The sequence below is a fragment of the Anser anser genome (genome assembly GCF_964211835.1).
Source record: "Anser anser genome assembly, chromosome: 10".
NCBI lineage: Eukaryota > Metazoa > Chordata > Aves > Anseriformes > Anatidae > Anser > Anser anser.
The window spans coordinates 9747676-9765535 of NC_139730.1; the positions used below are offsets into that span (position 1 = coordinate 9747676).

The 17860-nt window shown below is 40.4% G+C and overlaps 1 long non-coding RNA gene across 2 annotated transcripts; it reads right to left on the bottom strand.

Moving 5' to 3' along the window:
• Positions 1–5429: 5429 nt before the first annotated feature.
• On the bottom strand, positions 5430–14970 carry LOC310905253. 2 transcript variants are annotated; one of them, XR_014588885.1, is made up of 5 exons: positions 13151–14970; positions 11210–11267; positions 10230–10371; positions 8848–8924; positions 5430–7840 (listed from the first exon to the last, which is right to left on the bottom strand). It is a non-coding gene; the product is annotated as an uncharacterized lncRNA (long non-coding RNA). The 2 variants fall into 2 exon arrangements; XR_014588886.1 differs by having other exon boundaries at positions 13335–14967.
• Positions 14971–17860: the final 2890 nt, after the last annotated feature.

A 17860-nucleotide genomic window follows, 5' to 3' on the forward strand; every position in this document is an offset into this window, starting at 1 on the left:
TGCCATTCCTGTCCCCATATGCAATGTCAATGAAATGAGCAAGAGATTTTAACTCAATAGATATTTTACTTCTTCCACAGGCTCAGCTTTACTAGGTGCTAAAGGACTGTGACTTTTTAAACCAGATGTTTGCTGCTCTCTGCCAAATACTACAACCCTAAGATGTACCCACTAGATCAGAGATTAATTTATTACACATCATGCAGACAGTTTGCTGTTATGGGGGTTTTTCTGCTGTTGTTCCCCCCCATCCCACCTTTTTTTTTTTTTTTTCTTAAAACCTATGCTTAAGCCACTTGTATTGATTTTTTCAAAGGTTAAACTACCTCTCGTGGATGTGTCCTAATGGAGCATTCGAGCTCAAAGAACAAGCTGTGTGACTCACCAGCTGTTAAGCAACCTCTAATGCACAGGATTCTGAGAACCGCAAAGAATATAGCACTACAAAGTACCTAAAGCTGTCTGGGAAGATCCTGATAATAAAAACTACGTTCTAACATTATTCCACTAGACAGATAAGTCGATTGGTGGGATAGCTGGCGTCTTTGGGGAAAAGGTGTTCCCACATAAGTGGAACATCAAACTAGAACATTCCTTTATCGTTCTGAAGGGGTTTCAGGGTAATTTATTCTAGTAGGAATACTCACTGGAAAATTATTGTAAAGCTTACTTATGTTATAAATGTTCAGAGGCAGGACTTATCTCTTCTCTGTGTTTGTACAGCACCTAGCACAAGAATGGTCAGCACCGATTAGCGTATTTCAAGTATTTATACTAAAACTGACCTCTGTTGCTCTTATCATTCATTTTCTTCACTCATATTTTTAAATTCAGCCAGTCCTCCTGAGAGATGATGCTCTAATAGGAATACAAAAATCAACTTTAATTTTTATTGACAATAACTCAGAGCCTCAAGAAGTTGAACAATTCTGAAAAGCTCTTGACTGACACAAAATTAACTATCCTTCTGTGGAATCACAATGTAGAAGGTTAAATTTGTATGAAGAACATATAAAATGCACGATGGTTTGATTTGCAATATTATAGGCTTAAAGATAGTCATGGCAGAGGCAGAATTTGGAAAGAAAGAGGAGACTGGGATCAAAGCTGAAAAGTGTTCATTCCAATATGTTTCAGCTTCGTGTGCCTCTATTGGAAGTGCTTCATGAAGATGATCTAGGTAAAAACTGCCCAAATAAATCATTTTAGTTAACCTGCCTATTCAGAAACGGACACTTTGTGAAGCAAGTTTCACCCATGTCCTTTGCTCCTTTGAAAAGATTATTATTCTAATGGTTTCAATGGGACCAACATTTTACACCTTGTCTCTTACAAGACCAACAGAACAGTGTAAGCAGGAATACGTTACATCTGAGTTTATTACTTTAAAAAATGCTCTGTTATTGATGTTTTTCAGTTGTTTTAAATTAAGATAAATGTCTGAAATACAATGGCATTGTTTGAACTCCATTCAGTTCAATATAAGTAGATTTTAAACAGGAAACTGATGGTTCTTTTCAATGTGAAACTCTGTATTAGAACCAAATGTAGCTCTTTAATCTCATTCGGTACATATACTAAAGTCATTATTACTTTATGAAACCTTTTTAAAGATTTATATATTCCATTGACTTGGACTTATATGGCAACTGCTTCTTCTTTTAGGTTTAAAATTAAAACAGGAAAAAAAAATCTTCCACATTCTCAGAAATGTTTTATTTCTTTCTTGGCACAGAGAGCTGTTAAATGAAGTAATTTTCTCCATTGTGGAGCAAAGCTACAGCTACTTGTATGTCAGTCAAAATATACTTTACCCAGAAAACTCATAGCTGCTTTGTTACAGTAAAACTGAGGTTAGTCTCATTGTTCCAGTCACACAGTCACCAGATATAACCTTTGAAAGGGAAAAATAAAGCGCATACTGTTGCTGCTAACTAGATTCTCTTACTCATTCTGAGATGTCTGGCAATGCACTGGAACTGAGTGTGGAGTAATGTGGTTGTCACAGCCCAAAGAGAGGGTCAAATCCAGCCAGCTGAGGGTAAGCATTTCATGATATCTGAGCGAGGAAAACTGTGCAAGAATTTTAATACATATAGTGCCTGAAGTAGGTTTTAGTCAAGGCTACAGATTATTACATGGGAAGCAACAATAATAAAGGCATTAGCCATCTGATCACTCAGAACCATGTTTTGATTTTCCAAGAAAGCCGTAATGTCATGTAAAAGCTAAACAAATATTCCTAGAGGTATGAAGTAAATCAAAGGAAAAATATATCATAATAAAATCCAATGGAGAGAGAAACCTCACGGGCATATTGTTTGAATATTTGTTTCTGTTTCAGTTAACTGATTGCCTGTGTTACTACTACTAAAGACTGCACAGACCTCAAGCAAGATCATATCACTCTCATGCTGGGTAACTCATAAACAAAGAGATGCCTTGCTCCAAGGGATGGACAACAGGGAAATAACAAACAAACAATCAAAAACAATGGCTGACAGATGAAGCAGAAGCACTGTTACCTCCATTTGCTCAAATAAGAAAGGGAGACATGGAGGAGTGAAGTGACTTGCATAAAATTACAGCTGATGTTTGAAAGCAGACCTGCCTCAGTCCAGTTAAATGCCTTGTCCAGAAACCATAATTTTTCTGGCTTTTCACTTTTGTTTTTCTCAAGTGATTATGTATCGTTTAAATTTAGTTATGGCCAAGTGGACTCCCAGGTCTGTTGGCTTATCTGGGAAGAAGAGAAAGAAATGGCAAAAGTTAAACCATACAGAGACCCCCTCAGCCAATAACCAGATCTGGCTCAGTGAAGGTGTAACAGGGTCAGGTGCTTTCCTGGCACCATTCATAGTTAGTTGAGGGATTTTGATGGAAAGGTGCTTTCTAGAGAGCGAGTGTGGGCAGCGGGGTCAGAGAGATCACAATGGGGAAGCCAGAGCAAGAACTTCTGCACAAACGCTGGTGCTGGCTCACTGTGACAGGAGAAGGCTGTACGCTCCCTGGAGAGGCAAAGAAAAAGCAGCATTTCTAACAGAGAAACTGAAAACACAATAGAACTGATTCTGGTCTCTTACTTGGGTGGCTTCCTTTCACTTCAAATAGTGCAAATAATGAGGTTTAAACACCAGTTTCAAAGCTCATCTGTAAATTAATAGACAGACATAGATTATTGCTCTTACAGAATTCATTCCCGTCCAGTACAGCTGATGAACCCTCTTTCACAGAGACCAGTCTGCTGTTTCTGTGATCAGTTCAGATCAGCAAGTTTTCTTTCAGAGGCAAATTCTGCAAGCTTTACTATGTCAATTTGACTCCAAGAAATAAGCAGAAGAGCTCCACTGGAGCAAGGCACTACTCAGCAAATGAGTGGAAGAAGTTGTCTCCCGTATGACTCAGCTATTGTTGTCGAAAATCACTATATTCTTCCAGGAGGAGAAGACAATTTGCAAGCCAATACCACCCTGTACTATGAAAACACATGGCCAAGTTCTGCTCTACCAATTCCTCGCCCTGCAGCTTTCTCTTGTGATGTGAAGATGACAAAAGCAAGGGCAGTCACCAGAAAGGTCCCCCGAATTTCACCTAACCAAGAAAAAAGACGGACACCTCCAAACAGTTGTCTTCTTTCCAAAGATTTCCCCTTTTCCTTTATAGCTTCGAGCAAGAGCAGCTATGTGATAAACAGAAAGGCAGGTAATCCTTCCCATGAGGAATCACAAGGAGAAACCTCTCTTGCAGTCACTGCTTAAAAAAAAAAAAAAAGTGTTAAATATCTTTTAACAAATCTACATATGGAACAGTTTGACCAAAGCTGCGGTAACAGATCACAAAGCCAGCTGCTCAGAGTTACTCCTATCTGTAATGAAGCATGAACAACGCAGAAAGCATGTCAGAAGTAATTCTAGAATAACAGCTTTCCACATGGACTTCACCATCCCTGGCTGCAGCAGTAGGTGACCATAGTGCTCACACCCTCCTTCAAATCCTGACTGACAGAGCACTGAAGGCAGAAACCACAGAGAAATGTGACCTCAGAGTCACACTCTGGAGGTTTTAAAATCCTGCATCAATATTTCTGGCTTCTCAATTTGTTCTAAATTATGTTAAAGTATGCCTGATACTGGTTCCAGGCTTGAAGCGAATGACAAGCTGCAGTCAAACAAGTACCTTTGACGGACCAGACCCTGGAGAGCCATCATTCAAGTGAAAGTGAATTATATCAATGAAACCAAAGAAGAGTCACTCTGACCCTGTAAGTATGCCAGCTTCCTTCTATCAGGCCCCGGTCCACAAATATTTGCGTGACCATCACTTTCCCATTAGCATTTGACTCACGAGGTTCATTTGGTTGCCTTGTTACCATATGTATGTTGCAGCATTAACTATTAGCGGGAAATACAGCTGAAGAGTGTGAGGGCAGGGATGGAGAAAAGGGCAGCATGAACGTGTAAGGTGGAGAAAGGAAGTGGGGAGAAGGAGGAGCCCCTTTCAGACTCACTTCAGATCCAGAGGTTTCTGGGAGGAGGCACAGGGTAGGGACAGAGCTGGCTGAAGGAAGCTTTTAATGTCAGTATGGAAGTCAGCAGAGATTTTTACAGTTGGTTCCAGGGAACAAAACCAACTTTAACACAAACTCAGATATTAACGTACCATTTCAGGTGAGATCATTCTTCTCCAGCTTGTTGTGTTGAAAACATCTGCAGTTTTCTTTTCAGAATTAACTTGTGTACTGTTATGTAAAAAAAAAAAAAAGAGAGAGAACCCCAAACCAATCACTTGCCCACAATTAAGTTGTAAGTGCAATTTGAGGCTCTCCACACATAGCCACAATCACTCCACACCCCTCACATGCACTTCCAGTACCTGCCAGGCTGCCACTCAGCATGCAGAATGCCTGCCCTGCTCAGCCTGGGGCTGCTTAGATCCTGCACCTTGGAAAACTGAGTCTCAGGGAGATGTGAGGGCAACCTGAGGAGAAATTAAATCTGTTTTATGGTATCACACAATGTTGTGACCACTGGACGGAAAACACTGAGCTGATGTAAATTTGCCTTTGCAAATTTATTTCAAAGTGTCTAATGGGGTAACTCTGTACTGGAAAACTTTATGCCAGATCAGCTTCTAACCTCGTCTGGCTCACTGTCAGCCATCCTCCCACTGCAAGCATAAAGCTAATCTGAAAACATAAAGCTGCATAAACTTTGCATCATTCATCCTAGCTAATTTGACAGGAGTGTGATTGTGCAGTGTCTCTTGATTCAGATCAAATTTATATTACCAGGTGATAACCTGCACTGTGAACAGCCCCTTATTAATGATCAGGGCATTTGTGAAAATATAACCTCGCCATGTCCCAGTGTTGCTTCACATCCATTCTCTTCAAAAACAAAAGCAAATTTTCTGCTAAAAGAGAAAAAGAAAAACAAATTAAACTTACATTGTGGAAATTGCCTATTTGTGTGCCATCTAGAGCATTGACTGATTTAATAGGAAATTTCCTCTTAATTCTGATAACCAAGCAGCTTTCAGAGGGCACTGCTAGGGTTTCTCAGTGCAGTCACCACATTGCTGTGACTTCTCTATAAAAGGCCCTTTCCCTATCTCTGCCAGACACTTGGTTTTCCCTCTGTGCTGCTTTCTCAGAATACCTGCATTTTTCCTGTTTTGCAATGTCTGTTAAATTTGTGCTTCTGAAGGAAGCCTCCCCCTTTCGCATTTGTGTGAAGAAGAGTCTTTCCAGACTGGTTTCTACTAGTCGGTTTTCCCTCAAAATTAAACTATTTGAATTTAAAACATTTAGCAGCACCTGTACATAGGAACTAGCAGATGACCCAGGAGATTGCAAATACTCGTTTTCCTGAAATAAACCGCTGTGTGGAACTTCTTGATTCAGAACCTTTATTTACCTATTTGTCTTCCCGATCTTTCACTTCTTGCTTTACGTGTGCTATCGCTCTACATGCTCAGATACCTGCTTGCCTTAAGGAAGCTCCATGGTTATCTGTGCCTAGGCCTTTCCTCTCCAGTGTTATTTGCTGTTTCCCATTGAAATCTCTAACTCCTGGCTTTCTGTTGTTTAAGTAACATAGCAAAGGAGGAGAAATCCCTTCAGCCCCTTTCGTCCCGCACACACTCCAGTCTGGTCTCTGAGGGCTGTAGCAATATGCTATTTACATCGCCAGTCTTCAAGTAGAATGCTTCAAAAGGATGTGTAGTGGGCTGCAGCTTGGAGCCAGTTTCTCCCAGATGGCTCTTTAAATCAGCTCTCTCTCTCTCAGTCAAGATTAACACCAAAACCTTGCAGGGTAACACAACCTGAAGCAAAACTCTCACACTGAACCATCCTTTCACCCCTGGGCATCCCTACCGGGTGGTAGCAGTTTTGAAAGCTCCTCCCCACTATGCAAAACAAGTCAAGCTTATTCTCCCTTCTCCAGGACAGGTGTGCACGCACATCATCCCCTCCTGCTAGGGTCTCTCCTGGACCAAGGGCAGAGACAGCCCGTGTATTACCTTCCTGCCAGAACACAGCTGGAGTGGCTGTGTGAAATGAAGGGCCTTGTACACCCTGCTGCAAGAGCCAGGGCTTTAGGACAGTGCTGGGCAGGGTCATTTTCAGATGCCAGAGCAATCTCCTCTCTTCCATTTCCGAGGGCTCTCTCAGCTACAGGAGCTAGGAAATAGAGCAGCCAGACCTCCAGCACTATGAGGCCAACAGGCCCTACCGTAATATGTTATTTTTATTTCTTCCAAAAATCAGTTCATTTAAGAGGGTCTTAAGTAGCAAAAGACAAAATAAGGCAGGTATAAAAATGCAACAATTGAGAACGGACAAGTTTTTGTTCCACAGAAATGAGAAAAAAAAATGTTAGGTTATTCAGTAAGGTCTGTAAATATAAAGGTTTTGCCATATTTCAGCAAATAAGGCAAAAAGAAAGGTCCTTGAGTCTTCATGTTAGCAGTTTTAATTTAGAAAAGCAGAAAAGATCATCTAGAAAAAAAAATCATACAAATAAACGGGTTGGAAACATCAGTTTCCAAAAGCAAGTCCTGTACCACTCCATGGCTTTCCATAGTGACACAAGAGAACAAAAAAAGCAAGACAACATGAAAAAGGTATGACTGATCATTTCAAAGTCCAGGCAAATACCCCAAGATAGTGAAGAGGAAATTAGTAGATAACTAAGTTTTTAGTAAGTTCATCAGTGTAAGACCTGCCACAGCCTAATGAAAAGAGGAGATGCTGGGAGACAGCTTGGCTTCTGCAACAGAACAACAAAATCCAGTAATATGCTGAAATGAAAACTTACACCCACCAGCAAGAGCAAAAACAGGTTCTAAGTGCTTGAAAGAAAGGAGCAAACGGAAAAAAAAAAAAAAAAGAGAGGAGAGAGAGAAAAAATAATTTAAATAGCAGTGTATCACACTAAAGAGAAACAAAAAGAATCTGGAGGAGCTTCTTCAAAGGTCACAAATCCACTCTCTTCCAGCTCTTGATGTTACGTCCAGAGACTTTGCAACAGGAAAAGCATGTTCCTGACTGGAGACAACACACATTCCCCAAGTTACCTGCTACAGAGAACATATCTGCTCTGTGAAGCCTTACTACGAGATCATACAGGCAAAGAAGTATTTACCTGCCTTATAGGCAGCAAACGTACACGACAGTGAAGTCCTGAGTTCACTGAGGTCAGTAACAAAGCTCACGTTGACTCGGGCAGCTTAGTGTTCACCAGGACTTTTAAAATTCTGAATGCTTCAGTGCATCATGAAAATCCTCACCATCTCTTCACAATTCATCTGCTGCTGCTTGTCTGTAAACTACTATGACCTGAAAGGTGAGAGGTAGGAGGGAGGTCAGATAAAAAAATACAGGAGCTTTCTACATGACTCTCTGCTAAATTAAAGTGTTACCTGGGAAAACTAAAGAAAAGAATTTTGCGATTGCTACCTGATAGGAATGGTAATCCAACATGACAGTATATCTAAAAGTCAATAAATAGAGTCTGCTAGTAAATATTATTAAAAATCACATAAGTCAAGTTGCTCGACTTTTCAATAACCCAGCATGCAAGATATGCTCATTTTGCACAAATTGTCATGCAGTTTTCCAGACATATAGAAGAGCCTCTCTGGTACACTGCAGATGTTGGTATGCAGTAGCTGCTGTTGACATCAGGAAAGCAATCCTAGAGTGATTGGTATGTCTCCTAATACAATGCCGTGTAGCTATTCAGCTACTGGAATTCAGTTTTATGTGATTCAATCAGCCCTAACAAGAAGAAATAGTAACACATTACGCAAAGTTCTGAGAGACTAACAAATCAAAATGCTGCTTTATTGCAGCTGCCATTGGTCTAGCCACTGCACTTTTCTTATTGGTGTTGTATTTCTGTCCCAGTACAGAGAAATTATTGTTGAATGCTAGGGATTAGCCATGCTTGCTAATTCCACAGCGTCTAACATAAGATGCTTCACACTTCTATTATGCTCTCCAATGCAAAATTTTAAGCACACTTTTAGCTGAGGCTAAGTTGTCTTCCCAGTACCCTCGTACAGCATGCTGAGACTATTTCCCAGTTTAATAAGTGACTAAATTGAGAGGAGAGAGATGGTAATTTACTCACATCACATGGCATAGCTGCTAGCCCAACTCTAACTCTGATCTGTGTGTGTCCCACATGACCATAAGAAGTGGTTTTGCTTGGTATGATATTCTTGGAAATATTGGGAATGCCTTCAGGATCATTTTTTGGCAGTTACACCATTAACACACTTTGGCAGTTACCCCATTAACACACTTCGAGCTGTCTGCTGCTCCAAGAATGGCTGACCCACCTGTCAGAAGCGAACAAAACTGCCCTTCACCACCCTGAAGAAATGCCACACATCTTGGTATTTCTGATTGCTTGACACTGTTGAAATAAAAGACATTTTTTGCTGTAGATATTGCTGTGGCATATCTCATCAAAGATACTATTCAAGCCATCGAGCTAAGCTGGTCAGATCCAGCTTTCATTTACAGCAGCGTAGGGCTAAGAACAACTCCTATCACTTGTGTGAATTTGCTCTGCTTTCAGAGATCCCCCCTCTGAGGAATCTGACCAAACAGGTCTGCTTTTCTCTCAAATACACTGGCTTCAGATATGTGCAATTACAGTCATGTCAGCAGTGTGAACTGTGATTTATGCTTGGCTGAGATCAAAATTAGATCCAGCCCACTTATAAGGAGAAAAGAAAAATTTAACAGTGAAACACAAGGGGTCAACTCCGCTCTCACAAAGCATGGATCTCACAAATCTCCATTTATTAGTAAGAAACATAAACACCGTGCATTTAGAGTGCTATCTGGAAGATTCACCAGTTTTTCTGATTTGCTGTCATTTTACCACCACTACATCAATTGTTATCTTAGCCTCAGATGTCAAGTCTTTCTGAGCCTCTTGGCTAGTTTCATGAAAGAGATAATGAATTCTTACTTATTGCTGGTGCAATTTTAGCAAATACATTGTCATTCCAATCTATAATGTAGCTACCTTCCAGAACTGACACAGGGCTCTCATGATTACTGAGTTTTGATGTTTACAAAAAATTAGGGCTTAGATTGTAAACGGATACTAGCTACATATTTCTGCATAGCAATAGAGTAATCATCTCTCAAATAATTCTCTCCATTTCTAGAGTGCTTTAAGCGCTCTGAATTGTGCAAAAACATGAGGCTCAGCAAGAGGAGAGGTGATACCGGGAGCAGAGGAGATTACAGAGGGTATCTTTAGTGTGGGTTGGTCCCACAACTACAGGAAGTTCACTGACTCCAGGGAAATAGCTGTTGGCAATCAGCAAGACATAGGATATCTGCAATTCTACTGCTACGTGAATGCCACCGCTCTGATCACAGTAGAGAGAAAGGGTGGGTATTTTAACTTCTTCGCAGGTCTGGAAGATTCCTCTAAATGATTTTAGCAGGGCTGAGACAGTGTTACTAGAGGGTCCTGGAGATGCTCAGACCAACCATAGGGAGCTGCACTACAGCAGGCAGTGAACTCCTTCCTCCACAGAACCAAGCTAGCGGCTGCCAGATGAACTCAGATGGCAATAAAGAGGTGCAGGAAAACTGCGTCCCCTCAGACCAGGCTGTGAGCAAGGGGTCTGGGTCTCAGCGGGCCAGGCACAGAGATCGCTAGCGTGGCTCTGACCCTAATGCCTGACACAGAGCTCACCTCAAAGTCAGGCAGCAGCTGGGAGGCAGCAGGCTCTGGTAATTCCCATCAAACACTTTCCAATCTTCTTTCTACAGGCTGAGCAAGGACTTGTTTTACCTTCTAGAGGATGCGGTTGGAAATGACAAAGAACACTAAGAAGCTGCAATGACATATGAAACATTATGGACTAACACAAGTTCCAGGAAAGTCAACAGGACAAAGCTCTGATACACGGAAACCCTAAATTTGGTTACACTTTTTCATATGAAAAGAGGTTAGATATTTTTTTCCCCTCTACAAATTAAGTAAAGGATATTCACTGTGCTGCTGTTGATTTAGGGGGAACAGATGAAATCTGCAGGGATCACAGTCTGAAGACATAGTTGTGTTATCACTGTAATTAAGAGCTGTACTATAAAGGAACTGATAACAGACGTACAGCATGAACTACTGTCAGCTGAAAACTGGCCTCTGCGATTTGGGGTTCAGAATCGTAACCTTTTACTTCTGGAAGGAAAAGAGAACAAACGTCATTTTGGTGCTTTCACATCTTTTTGCTCTCTATTTAGAAAAGTAACAGCCAGCATCTTAAAAAAAAAAAAAACTAATTTTACCAGCGCTTAGCCTTGAATATATGCCAGCAGTAGCTGATACTTTAAAAGAGGGAAAACTTTTAAAAAGACAATAATGCATGAAGTGAAATGCACACAAAGAAAGGGGATCTTAAACAATACTAAAAATAAATGTAGCTTTAAAAGATCCCTTAAAAACAGCTGTTGACGTTAGAGATTTAATTAAAATGTAATTAGTTATACATTCTCCTTTGAAATGAACAAGCATATTACAGCTTTCATCTACAATGAATTCTCTTTTACATTCATACCTTGCTTTTGCCTGTAAAAAAAAAGGCAAGATTTTACAGGAAACGTTATAAAGATAGGATAGTTCTACCTAAAATTTTACAATCAAAGAAAACATAAAATGATTTTTTTACATACCGATACAAAACCATATTCATTGTGCATGCGGTGTTCGTGAGATACTTCATAAGTGTTCCTAAATGCACAAAATAGAAGAAAAGATAGACATAAATAGATGAGGGATGGTACTTGCAATTAGTACTTTAACGTCTGGAGAAGGATTCTGAAATAGGTCACTAAAGACTAAATCGATCTGACTCCTTAAGTGTAATTTACCTGAAAGAGACATGCACCTTATGCTACTCACCCTGCATGGATTTGTACAGGCAACATGCAACCAAGGGCTTTCCCTGGCGCTAATACTTTATGGAAGCACCATTGACCTGGTTTTCTATGGAAACTACACGGATGTTTTCGATTCCACCGTGGAACAGTAGCCTCGGTCATAGCCATCAAACTCCACATTAGACATTCATGCAGCATTAGGCATCCTGTAGCTGCCAAGGGCCACACAATGAGACATTGTCTGACCCAAAAGTCATATAATTAGGCTTATGGGAACAACACCAGTGGATAGTGCATTAAGCATATCCTAATTTTGGATAGGCCATTCTTTGCCTGTCTGACTACCAGTTAGCTGGGGAAGAAGTGAAGCCTGCTATTAGCGACAGACAACTTCACTGCAAAGCCACAGTGGTGATGAAAGGGCCGTTTGACTTGAAAAATCACCACTGGAGAAAGGAAAGGCAGCCGTATAACAGAGACATACTTGCAGACAAACAGAAGACCCTACTTAAAATTTTTTTTTTTTTTTTAATTTATTTTTACAGAGTGGCTGACCCTAAATTCTAGAAACCATCTCTTCAGCTAGAGTTATGTCATTTTGCTGCTCTGGCTCAGTAATGGTCCAGCATCCATCCAGCCTAATAGCAAAACATTGTTGAGGCAGCAGTCAGCAGGCTGAACACAGAGCTTATGGCTGAGTGAGAAGTGTGAAATTCCTCTCATTAACAGAGCTGCACATTTGTGCATAGACTCTCCCTTTAAAAGGTTGACTTCCTGCACAGCCAAGAAAGAGCTTTCCAAGAACCATGTGACTCCAAAGACTGAGGACAATTTCTGCTGGAGTGAGCTTTTAATTCAAATTACTCATAGAAAGTTACATTTTTGTGGCCTGAAAACATCTTAAACTGCGTCAAACATAAAGTAGTTTCATAATTGCATGTGATTGATTTATTTATTTTTTTTAAGAAATGACATAAGGAGAAAGAAATAAGAATGTTTGTGAAGCTTAAAACCTCCCTCTTGCACTTGTGCAACAATTGCAAATAATTCCAAAACAATATCTTGTGACTTACATTTTCAACAACAAAAAGCATTGTGTCATTTAGGAATGTGATTGGTCTCTGGAAAGCAACACATGCAGCAACTGCATTCACCTTATTGCCTGCTGTACATTCAACATTATGAAAACGTAGGTACAGATTCCATATTATTTAATTAAAACAAAGCTCATACACGTTCCACTGTTTCCAGCTATTCTTACCATTTTAAAATACATGGTCTAAGACCTGCACAGCTGTAACCGTATCATTATGCAAACAGCAACATAGACATGAGTGGTAAGAATAGATCTTACTATCCATACAAATTACGAACAATTTCACAACATCGACTCCCTTGCAATTCTTTATGAAGGAAGAAATCATTCCTCTCTTTCTCCTTCATGCAAGAAAAGCTCTATTCAGTAATATCCACTGACATCCATAGGGATACTATATCAGTTCTATATGTTTCTCTATAATGCTAACATTTTCACCTCCATTATAAAAGAGCATCAGATTTTCAAGGATTAGTGATGCTATTCCAATGGAGGCAAGAAAATTGCTATCCAAAGTTGCCTTTCCATAACCACAGCAAAGCCTATCAGGCCTGCATGTGTAAGACTGTAATCACATATTCCTCCTTCATCCCACCCACCGCACCTGTAAGTGCCATGGAAAGAAGAGAGATTCTTACACTCAGTGCATAAGATTGTTCCTTCAACATGTAAAAACAGAGATGAGAGAGAGAGAGAGAGTGAACCACAGATTTCAAATATAATCCAGTTCTGTTTGTTTGCTCTAGACCAATATGATTACCACATGCTGGCTACTGTGAGCTGATTAATTAGGAAGTATCAGTAACAATATTTTGTACTTACATCAGAATTTCCACCTCAGGATACTTCAATAATGTCAATTAATTAATCTTCACAATGCTGCCTTTAAGTAGGTGTCATTAGTTCATTCACAGATGGAAATACTGAAGCATATAAAAGGTGAAATTAATTAGCTGAGATGATACAATGACTCTGTAGCAGAACTAAAGATCCTGAAAAACACTCCTTTTTTTCTAACTCTTAAAGTGGCACAAGTTACTTGCCCATTGCAGCTAAATAGTGGAAACGATTTCCAAAAGTGCAACAGAAACTTTTGTGACTCTAGCAAAAACACTATTTATGGGTCATGCTCTCGTTGAAATCTTCTTTTGATTAAAATAGCTTCTACTGTTTAGTACAACCATCAAAATATAAAGAACATCAAAACCAAATAAAACCTGCCACTAGATCCACAATGAACTGGGGCATTGCCACTACTTTCTCAGGTTTAAATTAAGGCTCATTTGTAGAGGGTAGAAGTGTATAAAACATAAAGACAAAGGACAAAACAAGAGACAGCAGACTATTCAGCCATTCATGACAGTCAAATTTACAAGGCAATTGCCATTCATACTAATGTAAAGTGGGCCAACCAATTCTGCCTGATATGAAAGGCAGAAGAGCCCTTATACATGAAAGGAAAAAGCACTTTACTGTATTTTACATCCATCACAAGTGGAAAAACAGTAATGAGGAATATCAAAAATCTCTTTTTTTCTCTCCATTTAAAACTAACAAGGCCACTTCTCAGTGCAATCTTACAAAAGTCTATAAATGTCTGGAGACAGCTAATCAATCACACTTGTACTGCTACAGGTATAAGGTACATTTAGTATGAATGTATTTAACTGACTGATTTTTTCACTAATAATCAACATATTAGCGGAAGGCTATAACTAGTTATAAAAGAAATAACAATAACCTTCCTAGCAAACAACAACAACAACAAAAATAAAAATAAAAAAACAAACCCACATTAGGGAGAAATATTATCTGTGCATCTTTGATAACATTCTATATGTAAAGGAGCCTTATTGGCCAGAGTTCAGTTCATGGGGAGACCAAATTCTGATCAAATGGAAGTTCTGCTGGTGGTTTCATGGAGGCGAAAACTCAGAAGAATGAAGTCCAGAATGGACAGAGACAGTTTCAGACGCCATGACCCCACCTGATACTCTGTAAGGCCACAAATTCAATGTGATACAAGAGCAGCTACCTGTCAGGGCTACACACATCTTAAAAGACCAGGGCTACATTGTACTCACAACATTTTACATGCATCTGTGTTTATATCTATGACACAGAGTTGCACATGCTACACTTGTACAGATAACATCAAAGAATAGTCTGTATACCAAAAGCTTTACTGTTTCTGATACAGCTTCATCACTACATAACACATCACGATACAAACCAATTCACTAAAACTAAGCCAGAATAACCTTTTTACGTTTTAATCAAACTTAGAAATTGGATGCAATGTAATTATTTTACATAGCCAACTGTGAAAGCCTCATTAAAAGCCTTGATATTAAGTAATAAAACTACAATAACACTTCTTCTAGTATTACAGTGAGTTTCTGTTAACACTTATGTACTGAAAAAGGAAAGACTTTCTAATCCATATTTTTCTGGAGGATTTTAAGCTGACTTCAATGTACACAGGTATATATTGAATATACAGTCATATATATATGTGTGTACGTATGTTTACACTGAGAAGAAAGTAAGTGATCGCAGTAAGAGTGTCTTCTTACATCTCTCGCCATTGGATAGAGTGCTTACCTACCTGCAAGCCCGGCCCCTTTGACATTTGCCAGGTAGGCAATCATAAATAGGTAAATCAGAAATTCAAATGCTTATACAGGCTGAAACACCCCTTAGCCACATTGGCATTAAAATAGTTTTTGTTCTTTAATTAAAGCATCTCTACTGGAAAGACAATGAGTACAGGAAACACAAATAAGCAGAGGCAGGGTGAATAATTACTTTTTGCTATTTCTAGATTGATTAAATGCAATACTCACCAGCATCCTCTCCGGTGGCAGAATTCCCACTCACTTCATTGACAGCAAAGCATCATTTTAATTTCCAGAATGGTAAGACAAGGAAAATGGAGAAGAGGAGAAAAATTTTTAAAAGGGTAAGAGGGGGGCTGGGAAAGAAGAGTAAGAAACATCAAACAAAGAGCAATCTAATTAAAATACCTTACTGAACTAGATTCTTACTACTAACTTTAAAGTTTGCTTTTAAGTCTTGTTTTCATTGATTTGCCAAAAATATATATATCTAAAGAGTAAATTTACATTAAATTGATCATTATAATTTATTTGGCAACAAAATAATATAGTAAAAAGACCTTTCTTCTACTAAATGGCTCCAGCTTTGATGTCTGATTGTTATGCAAATTATGTGGAGTACAAGATATGGACAGAGGAATAATTGAACTTAGGGCTTTGTATATAATAATTCTCCCAACTGTAAACATACCCCTTTCTGCGAAAACAATGTGTATACACCCTGGGAACCATACCCTTACATTTGTGCAGACAGGACAACACCAAGTGCACAAGCTTGGCCTGATGGCTGCCAGGAGCACTGGGGCGCAGCAGAGTGCTCACAGCCTGAGTCCTTCCAGGCTTCTGAGGAGCCTCTGGTGAAGACCCCCTCGTACCGTGTTCATCACTAAGGCACTAAGGCATACTTTTGGAAAACAAAGTGATCTTTGTTCCGGAAGACAAACATTGACCATACACATGTATGTATTTCACAGCACTCAATTAGAAACTGAACTTTGCCCCTTTCTCAGGCTTTGAAATACTCCTGCGCCAAACACAGGCCTGTATTCTCCGGTCGTGTGGGCACCCCTCACACACAGCATATGGCCCCAGACCCTCAGACGAATTCTGTACCGATTTATGGCCCTTGCAATCTGAGGCACTGACCTACAGCATAAATCTGGCCCAGGATGTGCAGCTGAGGGGCAGCACACGTGTACAGCCTACATGTTCCTCCCATACTGGCTCTGCTGAGGGACATTGGTCTCTACCAACGAAAGACAACAGATTTTACACAGTGCTGCATGTAAGCAACAAGAAGAGGAACATAATAGACATGGCATGTGCCGGCACACCAGGGAAATGCCCTCCATCGGATGTACCCTGCCCAAGGCTGATGGTGGAGGAGCTTCAGGTGGGCACCGCTGGCCGTGCCAACACCAGGTGGGAAGGGTCTGGCTCAGCAGCTTCTGCTGCTGGCAGCATTTGAGGACTGGCTCATCAGATGCCAAAGCACAAATAATCCAGACCAGTCCCTCTGTGGGTGAAATAATTGCTGACGAGGAACAAGCACAATCAGTTTTTATAAGGCACCACAGGAGTCCGAGCAGGTCATCTTCCCTCCTCAAAACGATACACATGAGGAACAGGAGCAGCGCGGCCCAACAGCACCAGGAAGCCAAAAAGAGGGCCGGGGACACGGGCAGAGAGGTCACTGCTTCATTTTTAGCCACAGTTTGTTGAAGAATATAAGTCCTGCAGGACAAGCACAGGTGACGAGGCTGGCAACACTTAACGAAGCGGGGAGCAGCGAAGGCTGGCAAGCGCGCTGAACCAGGCCACGCCACACCGCTGAGGTCGGGGCCTTTGTGACTGCCACACAAGGGCTGCTCGTTAGAGGTGCCAGGGCTGCCCTCGGTCTTCTCAGCCACTCTTATTAATGCCATCAAGTCGCGCGGCAGCGTATATTAAGGAAAAGAAAAAGGAGTATTTAATTTTCACTGTTCATCCTATTTACCTTTCGGTGTCACTGAGCCTGGGAGATCAAGCAAAGCGATCAAATTCACTCTTATTTATAGCCATTTTCACAACTTTTCCCAGACACTAGCACAGGATGTTTACGTTGAAACAAGAAATTGATTGACGCGTTTTGAGTCAATTTCTAAACACCCGTCATTAAGAACATACACACTTGGACTTAAACTTCCTGACCCCTTTAAAGTAACCAATTTAGCCAAGGCTTTTCTGATACCCGTGCCACTCCTGCATTTAAGTGCATCACCTTTGCCACTCCCTGGACTCCTTTCCACGGCATTGTTGCTTTTTTTTTTTGTTCACCATTCAAAATGACAAGCTTCCTGAGACAAACGCGACACTTCAGTGAGGAATTTTTAACTCCGTAACTCAGCCGATACCACAATCATAGTTAAATGAAAGAAGCAAAAATCAAATCAAATCAAACAAAGAGATCCCATCATCCCCTGCCGCATCCTCCCTCCTCCCCTTCCCACCCAACAAGCAGCTCTGGATTCCATAAAAGAGATCAGAGCAGAGCAGCTCTGGCATACACTGCTAAGTACAAAGTAAAACATATGAAATGTGCTACACAGTTTGGGTTTGTTTTGTTGTTTTCGCTAGCCCGCTGAAAAGTGCACTGGCACGTTCAAAAACAAACATTTAAAATGGTCCGCAGCTACCTTCTGAAATCTGCTCTAACATGCTTTATCCAGCAAGTTCACTTAAACACATTGA